Here is a 12,500-nt window from a genome sequence, read left to right as displayed (position 1 = left end):
ATAAAAAACACTTATAATGGCAGAAATTTCAACCACTCCCAGAAAGGCAATGGAAAACCAGTTAATACATTCAAGATCTTGGCACCTGCTTTATAAAGGCTTTTCCTTTATAAATATGGAAAACACAGTTTGGTCCTACCCTGCAGTTCTAGGTCACCTTTTAAGTGGAGTGGCTCTGATGACAGGGCTTGAAGTGAACACAATGGGGTTTCTCCTGTCCTCATCTGTTTCATGTTCTTGCCCGTCTCTGGAGCTCGGTCGTTCCAGTGAAGCATGTTGCACAATTTGCTGAGCATAAGACCAAAAAAAAAAAAAAATTTAGTTTGTGTAATGGCAAAAGTCACGGAACTGAAGCAAAACACAGAGCAAGTCCAGAGAAGGAATAGCAATGATAATCTAATACAAAAAAAAAGATTAGAAACATCAGCTCCAGTCAGGCATGACCACATCTGATTGATTCCAGGGCAGATTTGTTTTCCGTGTAGGGACCAATTTCCCTGTCAGCGTGGTGAATATTTCTCCTACCTGTCTGCTTTCAGTCCCAGATCTGCAGCCCTACCCTGCACTGACTGACTCTTCTTTTCCTAACGAGGAACCCATCATCACTTTTCAGGCACTCATGTGAATCTCAGGTTTCCTCCATTCTCCTCCTGGACCCAAAGTACCCACCTCCAAGCTACATTCTCCTTTTGGGGACTGGCATGTGGTGGGCAAATACTACCGGAGAGGTTGGGGTCTGTTGCTGGTGGGCTGGAAGTAGATGTTGCTGTTCAGAGAGGGGTTATTGGTAAGTCTGGACTGGACATCCAAGATGGATCTCACTCCAGCTTCTGCCAGAGCTTGCTTTTCCACTGACAGTTTGCACGGCAGTAAGTAAATGTGAAGACTAGAAGCTACCCTGAAAAATAATGATTTGTTCCTGGCTTGTATTTTTAATGTGAAAACTGCATTAGTTATGCTTGTACAAACTGTTTCACAGCCGTTCTGTCTCCCTTTCAGCTCGTGTGGGAACTCAGTTTTTCGAAGGATATTTTGATGCCTCTGTTTGTGTTCCCCGCATGACTAATTCGAACTGGAGCCATTTCAACCTGTTTGCCCCACTGGCCCAGAGATAACTACAGAGGACGCGGATGTTTAAGGGCAGAAGTTGCTGTTGGTCCTCTGGCTGTGCAGCAGCAGCCGGAGCTGCTGGTTGGAGCTGCCAGGCTTCCCACAAAGCCTCTGCAATAAACAGGCCCCTCAAATCCCAGTCCCACCACCATAGCCTGAGACAGTCATCATCATGGGCTGCCAGTACAAAGGGTTTTGGGAAGAGGAAGGTCCTAAAACCCACGTGGCTTGGTTGCAAAGTGTCCAGGACCTGGTGTTCTCTCCAGAGAGCCCCTCCAAAAGGTGGGCTGAGGCTCAATTCATGCTTTGATGCATGGATGGGCAACAAGTTGGAGAATGATGCCTACTTCAGGGCATCAAAGCCCAGTCACTGGAACGGGAAGTAGGAGATATGGCCTCAACATCTCCCAGCCTGAGGAGGACCAGAGCTATGGTACTCCCTCCACCACCCCATCTCCTCAGGGACTTGTGCCAAGCTATCCGGAGTAGCACGGCTTTTCACCTCTTTAGGCTGCTCTGGCAAAAGGTCAGAAAACACTTCGAGATTTGTAGGACCAGCATGGCTGTAACCGGTGCTGAAGGCATCGGCTGGGTACACAGATGTCTGCCTTCAGCTTCAGCCCTGGCTCATTCTCCACCCAAAAATGGGTGACCCTGGGGACGAGGTGGAACCAGAGATGACCCTGCATGCCCACACCAGCGTGCCTGTGGTTGTAGCCTCCAGGCTGCGGTTACAATATGAGAAAAAGGGGAAGGGTTCTGCCCTAAAAGTGCCATGTTTGAAGCGTCTGTCTTTGTTAGGAGTGAGCTTTGACCGGCGTGGGCGCCAGCAGACCTTGTCGCCATGCCCCCTGCTTTGGTCCCACGCTCTCCACACCAAGATCGTCCTTCCCTGTCAGCGACGCCTACAAAGGCTGAAATTGCCAAAGCAATTTTGAATTTCTGGATGCAGCCAGCCCCTGGCCTGACTCGCCTGTGCAACTATTTCATCCAGTTGGGAGCACAGGGGAAACTGAGCGAGAGAGAATTTAATTTGCAGTTGGCCAAGATGGGAGAGTTACCACCATAATGATCCCCAAAAGTATCAAATGCTGTACAACATCGTTAGGCACAAATAAAAGGATATGCAGAGTTCTCAAGGCTGAAACCTGAACTGGAGGTATTAAGTTAAATTACTTTTCATGCTGTATGCATAACCGTCCCTTGTTAAGGGTTTCGCTTATGTTTTAGCAGCCATTTTACATCTCCTATAGTCTAACATTGCACTTTTAGCAGAAACATTACAGATCCAGAAAATGGCACTGCCTTTACGTCAGTTTGCACCTGAGTCTTTTAAAGTCTTGTGTGATAAAGAGGCTATAAAAATTTTCCCCTAGTCTGTATAATCTATGAGCGCTTTTTGGTTTCTATAAACTATGAAGTCTTCACCTCTTGTCAGACAAGGTATAAAAGAAGTTGGTTTGACATCAAGGTGCTCCTGTTGACCACAAAGGATTGCGTTAGTGTGGTCATGTACCGATGAATGTTGAAAAGGTTTTTAAACAACACAGTTTTTTATAGCTGGGGAGGATAAATTAAGACACAGAATTACTTCTTTCTGGAACCACGCACTTGTAGATAGGACTCGACTGCAGTCCAAGGCCCACCTGCTTTTCTAACAAGAGAGAAATAACTATAGATGAATAACATAATCCCCACTGCTGTTTAAAAAGACAGAAAAGCAGAAGTTGCTGAAGAAATAGTGATTTTATTGTCCAGAAAAGGAAAGGCATTCCAAACAGCTGACAAATAATTTTGCATAGCAAATAGTACTCCTGCCAGTACAGGATATGGTATTGTTTTCGATGTTTAAACAGTAATAAGAGACTGCGTATACATATCCTGATACTCTCAATTGTACTCCTGTTCTGGGACAAGATAACGAGAGATTCAAGAAGTCGCAATACTTAAAACACATCCCCTTTTGCACCGCAGGACTGGAAATGCCAAGTGGCTGCTGTCGCTGGCTTGGCCTCTGCATCCCTTCGGAAAGCCAGCTGATGCTTTCGGAGCTGGTTTAAAACCAACAATTATTTTTGGCAGCAAAACATGTATAAAAGCAAAGGTGCGAGCAGGGACACGTCCCGTAACCAAGAACGCTGGCCACACTGATAAAAACTGTGTGACCCACCAACAAGCCCTTGCAGAAAGTGGGAACGGGAACTCGAGCCAAATGGTGGAGCTGCAGTCACGGGGAGGTGACGAGGTGCCCATCTGACCAGGGAATCTCAGAGCAAGTGGTGGGCACTGGCAGCGCCGCTGGGTGTACGCAGCCTGCACCGCAGAGGCAGCGTCTCCGGGGGCCAGACCAGGCTCAGCTGAAGTAAATGGGGATTTACATTCCTTTTTTGGTTCTTTTTTTCTATTTTTGTTTTTTTTTTTTTTTCGTTTTGGTTTGGGTTTTTTTTTTTTTAGTAGGATAAATTTTATGCTTTAGAAGAAAAAGCCTCTCCAAATTTTATGACATCCCGGAAAGGAAGGAGTGCTCCCAAGCCCTCGAAGTTTGGTATAACTTTTCTGTCAAACGATACCATAGAATAACTGGATAAGGGTCTGCCGGGCTGCACCTTCTCCCCTCTCCCTTCTTCCTCAGCTCAGGCCAGATTCTTCCACACGCACTTAAGAGTTTTGCACCCCTTTTTCCTTAGGTGCCTGACTTAAGTTAAGTCTAGTGCACAGAAGAATTTAGGACTTGCATCTGCTGTAGAAGGCAACGGGAACATATAAAGTCCGTCCACCCACCCCTATATAGCAGTCTCCTGATAGAGCAAATGTATTTCTTGGATTGAATAATTGGGAAATACTTCCAGGCTCTGGTTTTCTGTTTGCAATACAATGGTAACGCTCTTCCTTGCATTTTGGGGGTGTTCAATGTGCACTTTGTTTTGTGATGTTTTGGAGCTATTTTTATTACATCCACCATGACAGCATCAGGAGGAAATGTGTGACTCTGTCTTCGTAACCAGCTTTATTTAACGTAGTCAGAAAGGTATGGGAACGCTGCCTGAGTGAACTCAAGTGTTCCTAAGTGAGCTCAGAATAATGTGTAAAGAGGGGCCGAAATGAGATCCCCCACACCTTTTCCCCGCGCACCGTTGCCTTGCCAGGATCCTTGCTTTGCCACGGATCAGTCTTCTCTCTGTCCTCCGATCTCCCCTCAGTCTCCGCACGCTTTGGGACCCTCCAGCTCTCTGCCAGGGTTCATTCTGTCTGCTCCGAGTCTACTTTTCCAAAATATCTTCTCTTCTTGTACGTCTCATCTCCTCTGAATTCAGTTCAGCTGACGTCCTTCGTGCAGCCTGGAAACAAAAAGGTGAAAAAAAATTAAAATTCCATGCTTTCGACTCTGAGTGTCTGAATTTAGAGCTGCTCCGGCCTGAAGAAGTTAGGAATTGCGATTGCTGGGAAGTGCTGCTCCGGGTCCCGGAGCATGTCCCATGCTCATGAACTCACCAGAGAACGAAGCCTGCAAGCTCTAGCTGGCCTCTGGTGAGCACGTGTGAGCTACAGCTGGCTTGGGTTTTTTCCAAAGCCTTATGAATTGGCCAACTTGGGACAGACTTTTCACTGAGATTAGAAAAAGTCCCTCTCAGCAGTAAGGTTACTTTTTTGTCCAGTTCCAAGTCTCTCTTCCAATAAGAAAAGCCCCACAGCTTTTGGAAGAAGATTGCCAAAGTATTGGGAGGGGGATGTGGGCTTTTGTTTGTCTTACATCTGGCCATGGTTAGGTTATGGAAAAGGGATGCTCTCAGAAATGTGGAACTGTTCTGGCTGAAAACTTTGAAGAAAACCCAGCCTTCAACACACACCTGGCAAGGAAAGCTTTGGTGTAAATATTTGCTGATTAGGCAAAATAAACCCAGGATTGAGACGGCAAGATGCGTTGGGCAGTCCTAACCCCAGGTCGCGCTACCAGCCATGTACATAACTTGCTTCTTTCCCTCCCTCAGCCTTGAACTCTGAGAAAATTCAAACTTGAGGACCGATGTGGGATTGGCTGTGGTTTGGATCAGATTTGGCTCGATCTTTGTTTTTAACTGGGTGTCTTCAGTGACTCCATTTTATGGCTGTGCATATCTCAGATTCTGCTTTCCATGTAATGAAGTTGGGCTCCTTGAGCCAACCCCAATAATACGCCAAGACAGCTTTGCTGTACTAATGAGGTTATAAAGGTTTAACTAAACCAAAGGGCTGAAGCAGAGTGTAGCTAAGTCATGTACAGGATATCCAGGTGTTTTTCTTCCTCGTGTCGGTAAATACTGTATTTGCTCCACTGAGTATTAATTTCTAACAACTGTTCCGGAGTATACTTTCATCGTCCAGCGCTGATGTGTCTCTCAAGTGCCCAGAACCAGTCCTGCCACCCAGGTGAGGTCCGTGGGGCTATAACCAAACTGGCTGGCTGATATTACCAAATTCTGCCTGGCAGAAGTGTGAGACTTTGATCATAAAATGCATTAGAAACATGAGACTTAAGGCCAGGGGAAGAATGCAGCCCTTAATTAAAAAGAAAAAAAAAGATTTCTGTCGTTAAGCGGACCCAGCAGCACACAGTTCCGCAGTCGTACAGTGTGCCAGTACTACGTGTTCAGCAGCAGCCACGTAGCTCGTGTCTTCAGGCTCACGGGGCTCCTTTTTGGGGTTTCAGCATCCTCCGTAGCCCCTAAGACAAGCGGCCGGCCTGCCAGGACAGCTGGAGTTTACATCTTTATGCTGCGCGAGCCGGCTGTGAGAGGCAGAGCTGTAAAACCCCAGCGCTCTGCCAAGTCCCACGTCCCTCTCTTTGCTGGATCAAAGAGGTCCTCTTACACCACCTGCCATCTCAGCGACTCTGTTGAGTTTGCGGAGGAGCAGAGCCAAGGAGCAGCTTCAGGCAAACAGCAGAGGTCTCGGTCAGGAGGCAGCAAGTACGAGCCCAGCAGCTCGTCCAGTGTTTGTTAGGACCTAATTTGTTCACAACGGCAGCGGCTCAGCCTGCGTCTTGGATTAAACCCCGGGATTTGGGCCCAGCTGACACATGGCGGTGTGGATGCTGTCTTACAGGTTGCCTGACACGAGCCTCCCCTTGCTCATACCCACTCCCGCAGCGCTCGGCTGGCGCGGTCCTGTGGGGCTCCCTCCCGCCTTTCCTCTGCCGTGGGAAAGTTTGTCTTCACGTCACTTCTGAAGTCATCACCGCCCAGGCTGCAGCGATGAGCACAGGGGTACCAACTACTTTTCCCCGTGCAAACGAACTCAAACTCGTCTATCGTCTCAGCAAGCCGCCCACAGTCACCAGCGGGTGACACCTCCTGTCCCTGCAAGCTCAGGGACTGCAGCAGTGCACCTCGTGGCATCTGCCCGTGGGACTCCGGCCAGCGTGCACCCATGCGTGCCCGCAGCAGGGCACACCGACATACAGGGGACTGCACGTGTGTTTCAGCGTGAGGACTGGGTTTTGGGTTTTTTTTTTTCCATTTCTCCATGTTTTTCCACATTAAACTGCAAATGCAGAAGGGACATGCTGGTGTTAATTGCAGTGAAAAGGTCAACCCCAGATCTTTCTGTGCGGTTTATGAAGCTTGAACCCTGAGTTGTCTTGCCTGCACAGCTTTTGTAACATGGTGGCTACTCTAAGGTAGTCAATACATATTAAGAAGGCGCTTTCTGTAAGACAGGTATTCCCTGAGGAGTCCTGTGCCGGAGCGCTGGGAAACCGGGGCTGTGGGACGGGCTCCCTTTGCCTGCCCTTTGCAGGTCATCCCGCTTTGCCCCCAGCAAACCCCAGGTGTAGCCACAGGGGAGAGCTGCCATCTTTCCTTCCCTGCGTGATGCCAGATGGCGCGTGGGAGAAACAAGGCTGGAAGGGACCTCGGCAGCAAACCCCAAACTCTAGTGGCAGGGATAACAGCAGCACTGGGAACACGGGTGCAAATGTCCAGGATAGGGACTATAGAGTCAGAATATCCAGGGCAGGGACTATAACAGGAGAGAAAATTAGGCTACAGAGTGCGTTGCCAGCATTTGCGGCTGCCCAGCATAAATTTGTCGCTCCGGCAGGGTTTTGCCAAGGGAGGGAAAGGGAAGGCGGTGGGACGCTCCGGCAACCGGCCCAGCGTTAGCGTTTACCACCATCTCGTGGTGAACCAGAAGACACCAGCTCTGCTCCGCTTCCACTTCATTAATAGCAAGGGGAGGGAAGGGGCTGTGAGCCGACCCTCACGTACAGTCAGTGCTGTCCCCGGTGGAGAGAAGATGCCGGGAACTCACTGACCAGGCTTGACCAAGGGTGAGGGAAGCATCACCAGGTTCATTCCCTGGAGATCACAGGCGACGTGCAGTATGTGCCAAGCCCAGGACAGGCCCAAGAAAGTCTACCTGACAGATCTACGCTGGTCTACACTCACAGGGTCACAAAACTTTAGTAAGAGATCTGCCTTCCAAGGAGCCCTCGGTCCTGAGGGGTGGTGCAAGAGGACATGATGCTTCTCCTCCAACACTGGCAAAAACCCTCTGCGTTTGGAAGGAGATAAAAACACAACTTCCCTGCTCCTTTTCCTGTGGGACGGTAAAATACGTGAAACCAGCAGCAGTAGCAAGTCAGGTTCACAGTGAAATAAACCATGGAAATCAATTTAGAAAACAGAATTTCATGGGAGGGCAGAGGAGGAAGAGGGCTGCCAAAACGACAGGGAAGATTTATGGTTTCCTGCTGAAAATATGTGAAGCAGTTTTGAGCTTTGTTTTAGCTGCTTTCAGAAAGCAGTGACAGAGTAACAAGCCTTAATGCACAATGCTTTATGTAGGAAACTCCCTTAATGCACAGTGGACTAATTTCTACATTTGAGATTCTCCCCAGCCTGATAATAAATCCAAAAAGGTCTCGGGGGTGTGCAGTGTCGGGGTTAGTGAGATGCAATCTGAACCAAAGGGAGCCGCGGATTAAGGCAACACAAACCCAGTGATGCTTACTGAGCGCCCTCAGAAAACAAAGTAAGTATCTAAACAACTGCTCATCTCATGAGCTGGGTGTTTTACATCTGCTTTACCCACACAGAGCCTAATCAGCTGGACCTCCATTTCAAAGTATTGACTAACCTGTGGCTACAGGAACAAACTATCTTTTTTCCCCCGCTTCCATCTCTTACTTTGCGGCAAAACCAGGGAGAGGAAGAGAGAGCCCTGTGCTCTGACTTTCATCTCCTCCAGAAAAAAATCAAAGACTTTCTCCTCCCCTTTTTGAGGGATCCCTAGTGAGGACTGTTTTGCCTGTGGATCCCGTGCCAAGCTCCCTGCATTCTTTCGCTCACTTCTTGGCTGTCCCGGCTAGAAAGAGGGCGTCTGATTTAAATTTGTGGGTGGTGATCAGTGCACCCATGAGCTATAGCTGAGCAGACAAAGCATTTGGCATCACATAACTTAAGACATCCACAACGTACACAGTTACAGCTGATCCGGACTCCTTTATAGGAGACAGAGGAGCCCAAACCCTTTTACTTCCCTATACTGTCACTCGGGAGATAAATGCATTTCCAGTGGTTCCTTCATCTAAACAATTTTAGGCATTGATTCCAGGATGAGGTGAAGCGGAGCTGAGCCTGATTCCTTATATTGACTCTGACGGATGTGAGGGCGATCTGGCTGCGACATCTGTCACCCCATTGATTGCCAGGGTTGATTCGGCTGATCTGGCTGGCTAGGCGGGTGTCCCCTTCCTCCCTCACCGCTCCATGTGCGTCCCTCCCGAAGCTGCGCGCTCGGTCGAAGAGGACGACCTTCCCCGATAGAGACGTACCGTTCATCGGTCAAGGGTATACGGTAGCTGCGCTCCCCTGCTAGAACCTCCAAACAAGCTCAAGGTCTATTTGTAGGAGAACGTAGGGTAATTTTTGAGGGAATGGCTTCAAGCTCCAACAGGGTAGATTCAGACTGAACATTAGGAAAGAATTTTTCACAGAAAGAGTGGTCGGGCATTGGAATAGACTGCCCAGGGAGGTGGTTGAGTCACCATCCCTGGATGTGTTTAAGAGACGTTTAGATGTGGCGTTGGGGGATATGGTGTAGGGGAGATCTTTGTAGAGTAGGGTAGATGGTTGGACTCGATGATCCCAAGGGTCTCTTCCAACCTAGACAATTCTATGATTCTATGATTCTGTGTCTGCTGGATGTAAGGAGAGCACAGCCTGAGCAGCTCAGTCACAGATATCCGCAATGCCAGTTGCCAGCGCTGAGCCAGGTGGACACTGGTCCCTGTCCCTCTACCTCCACCAGGGCACAGGAGACCTCTCAGCTCCTGCAGCCCAGGGGAAAGGGCTGTAGGCGGTTCAGCCACCCCTGAGCAGAGGGGTCCCCTCCTGCCGTCCTCTGCTCCTGGCCTGGGGCGCAGAGGTTGACGTGGGGATGCCACCCTCCTGCGGGCTGTTAAAAATGATAGCTGAGCTGCCAAAGCACCACACCAAAGCACCTGCCGTGTGTGCCTGGTTTCGATTCTCTGTCTTGACATCCTCACACAGGGTATTCCACCCTCCTCCTTTTTGGGGATGGGGCTAGGGAGAGATCTGCCCTCTCGTAGAGTCTCCTTCCTCTGCGTTTTGTTGATATATCCAGCTGATACGGAGCTACTTGTGTTATACTGTGGAGAACGACAGGAGCTGAGTTATATTTAGCAATGTTCCCATACAAAAGATCAGTCGTGTTAGGCAATGTTTGATGTACTGCATCTAGTGAAGTACATGACTAAATGCCATGCTCTAATCCAGACATTTCTATTGCCCAAGCAAACAGGAAGCCCAGAAAGTGCAATTATGTGCCTACTTTTAGAAGGAAAAATCTAAACCATGGTTAGATCTATTTCTACCTTACTCTGGACACTTCTAAAATGCATTTCAGGGCAGTCAGTGGTGCGCTTACAGGATGACCAAGAAAAAACCCAACCAAGCTTACCACCATTACCCAAGCTCAAAGCTCTGCAGAGTGAGATGGCCGGGGCCATGGACTCTGCGCGGTGTTCAGCCATAGCACGTCGTTCCCACTGGATTCGGAGTAAGTTGGTCCTACCCAGTTTTCAACAAACTTGCATTAAAGCTTTTGAGTCACTGGACTGTTATAAGTTTTATTTCTCCTCTCAAGCAAGATCACTTGCTCTGCGGTGTTAACGATCCCTAAGCATTCCTGTTGTTTGACTTTCCATGCAGAGTGATGCATGATGAGAGCGGGGCTGTATTATATTACATTATAATAGTGTTTCTCAAACTGATATAATGAAATACCTGCAGCGGAGCCAGAACGTCCGAGGCATCCTGGTGTGTACTCAACAACATACCATAGGCAGCTGTGCATATTTCTATCCGCGCAGCTCACGGTCAAAGAAAACCGCAGAGCAGAAAATGGAGGAATTTGTCTAGTCTCGCATTAGAGGACTGGGCGCTACGACAGGGCTGGGTTTATTTGCAGAGCACATTGGGGGCTTGTCTTCTCAAGTGAACTGTGGAAGGACAGACAAAGCAGGATCACCCCTCTAGAAACAGGCAGTCACTGTAACTTCTGGCCTCCCTAATACACTTACTGCAGCCTACAGCCTCCCTCACCACCACACCATACCCCTTATCTTCAGGATCTAACACATGCTTTTACTGCTCACAGAGAACATAACTTATATTGCCAACAGCTTGGTTTATATTTAGTTGTTATTAAAAGCCGGGGGAAGCAAATAAAAGACACTATTGGCTCCGAGAAGCTCTCTGCTCTGCAGGCAGTCAGATGAGATGACCTTGAGAGCTCCTCCATCGCTGGTTGCTGCGGTAATCACTGCTGCTGAGAAAATGAGCCTGAACAGGATGAATTCAGCACACAATTTCATTACATTTTTCTGTTTTGTTTTGTTTTGTTTTTTTTATGGAAAAGCCTCCACACTCTCAGCTTTCAACTTTGTTTCTCTGTCGTTCAGTTGTCCTAAAGGTTTCTGTCCTCACTTCATGCTGTCTTCCCTCTTTTTGTTCCCTTCCCTGTGGTTTCTAGATCACTGCTCTCTTAGCCAGACACACTGTGTATTTCTTTGTGTGGTGTTTTCTTGTATCCTTGCTATTTCTGTTACTTTAGCTTGCCCCCTCCCTCTGTCTTTTACCTCTCTTCACTTTGGGGTACTCTTTTCCCCACCTGCTTTTCCCTTGTGCTTTTTGTGTCCTGGCTTACATACTGTTACTTGGACTGGTTGTTTATTTTCGTATGTAAAACCCATTGCATTTCTTTAATCTTCTGTAGCACAGTCTCACCATCACTTACACTACATGGACTTCGTTGATTTCAGAGGCACCGGCAAGAATAAGAGACTAATCCAATTTGAAAGATATCAGGACCCAGATAGTACAAAGTGGCAAAACGAGGAAGAGGAAGCTTACGATAATCCTTAAGCTAGATGCTCATGTGTTGTGAAGGGAAAACTCTGCGGGGTGTATGGTTTTCTTAGAGCCAGGAGCAGCAGGAGACCTGCTGGCACAGCGGCCATGGGCAGGCTGGGCACGCCGTAGACTCACGTGAGCTTTCCAGAGCCCAGCATATAAAGCCGCCTGCGCGACTTCCCGGCATCCTTACGCAAGAGCAATGTATTCCTCCACTAGCCACAGTCCCACATTAGGTACTAGAAGTGAATTTGGGGCTACAGATGTCTGGGGAAACTTGTGTTATACAACCTGCATTTATATCGCCTTTTTCCCCAAAGCTCCTCTTTGTCCCACGTTATCTGTCTCTGGGCTATGAAACGCAACAGACATCTGTCCCTTTGTTCAAAGAATCTGCTGATGCAATTTGTTAAAGACAGAGGAGTATTAGGATTAGGGAGACAATGTCTATTTATGAAAACAGCACTGTCAGTCCAGTCCCTAGCGTGAGGCAGTTATACAGCACAGCAGCACCTTACCTCGCCTTAGTTTATTCCCTGGCTTGTACTTGGGTCAGCAGGACAGCAGCTTAATTGCCAGACTGTGCCAAGGAAAATGCGCCAGCAAAATTAAAGAACCAGATTTAATAACAATGGGTATCCGAGCCAGGTTGTCAGTTATGTCAGTCACCTTTCTGATGGCTGAGCTCGCAGGGCTGGTAACGCTGCTAGCAGAGTGACTGCTAACAGGGTAAGGCTTCCAAACAGCAGTTTATTAACATGCATTCATAACAAGTTGCGTCTAATCCAGCCTTATTTAGTCACAATGATTTAATATCTGAAACATGCTCATCCTATATAATCCCCATTAGATATGTTCAAAACTCCTTATGTCACTCAAAGCTCTTTCAAAGTCCCCAGGCCACCAGGGTAAACGTATCCCCTCACAGTTTCTGTACAGCTGTTCTTTTTTGGCTCCAGCTGGAGAAAAGTTTTC

Source organism: Vanellus vanellus, assembly GCF_965231255.1.
Source record: "Vanellus vanellus genome assembly, chromosome: 3".
NCBI classification, from domain to species: Eukaryota; Metazoa; Chordata; class Aves; order Charadriiformes; family Charadriidae; genus Vanellus; species Vanellus vanellus.
Note: the sequence above shows the minus strand (reverse complement) of the source record.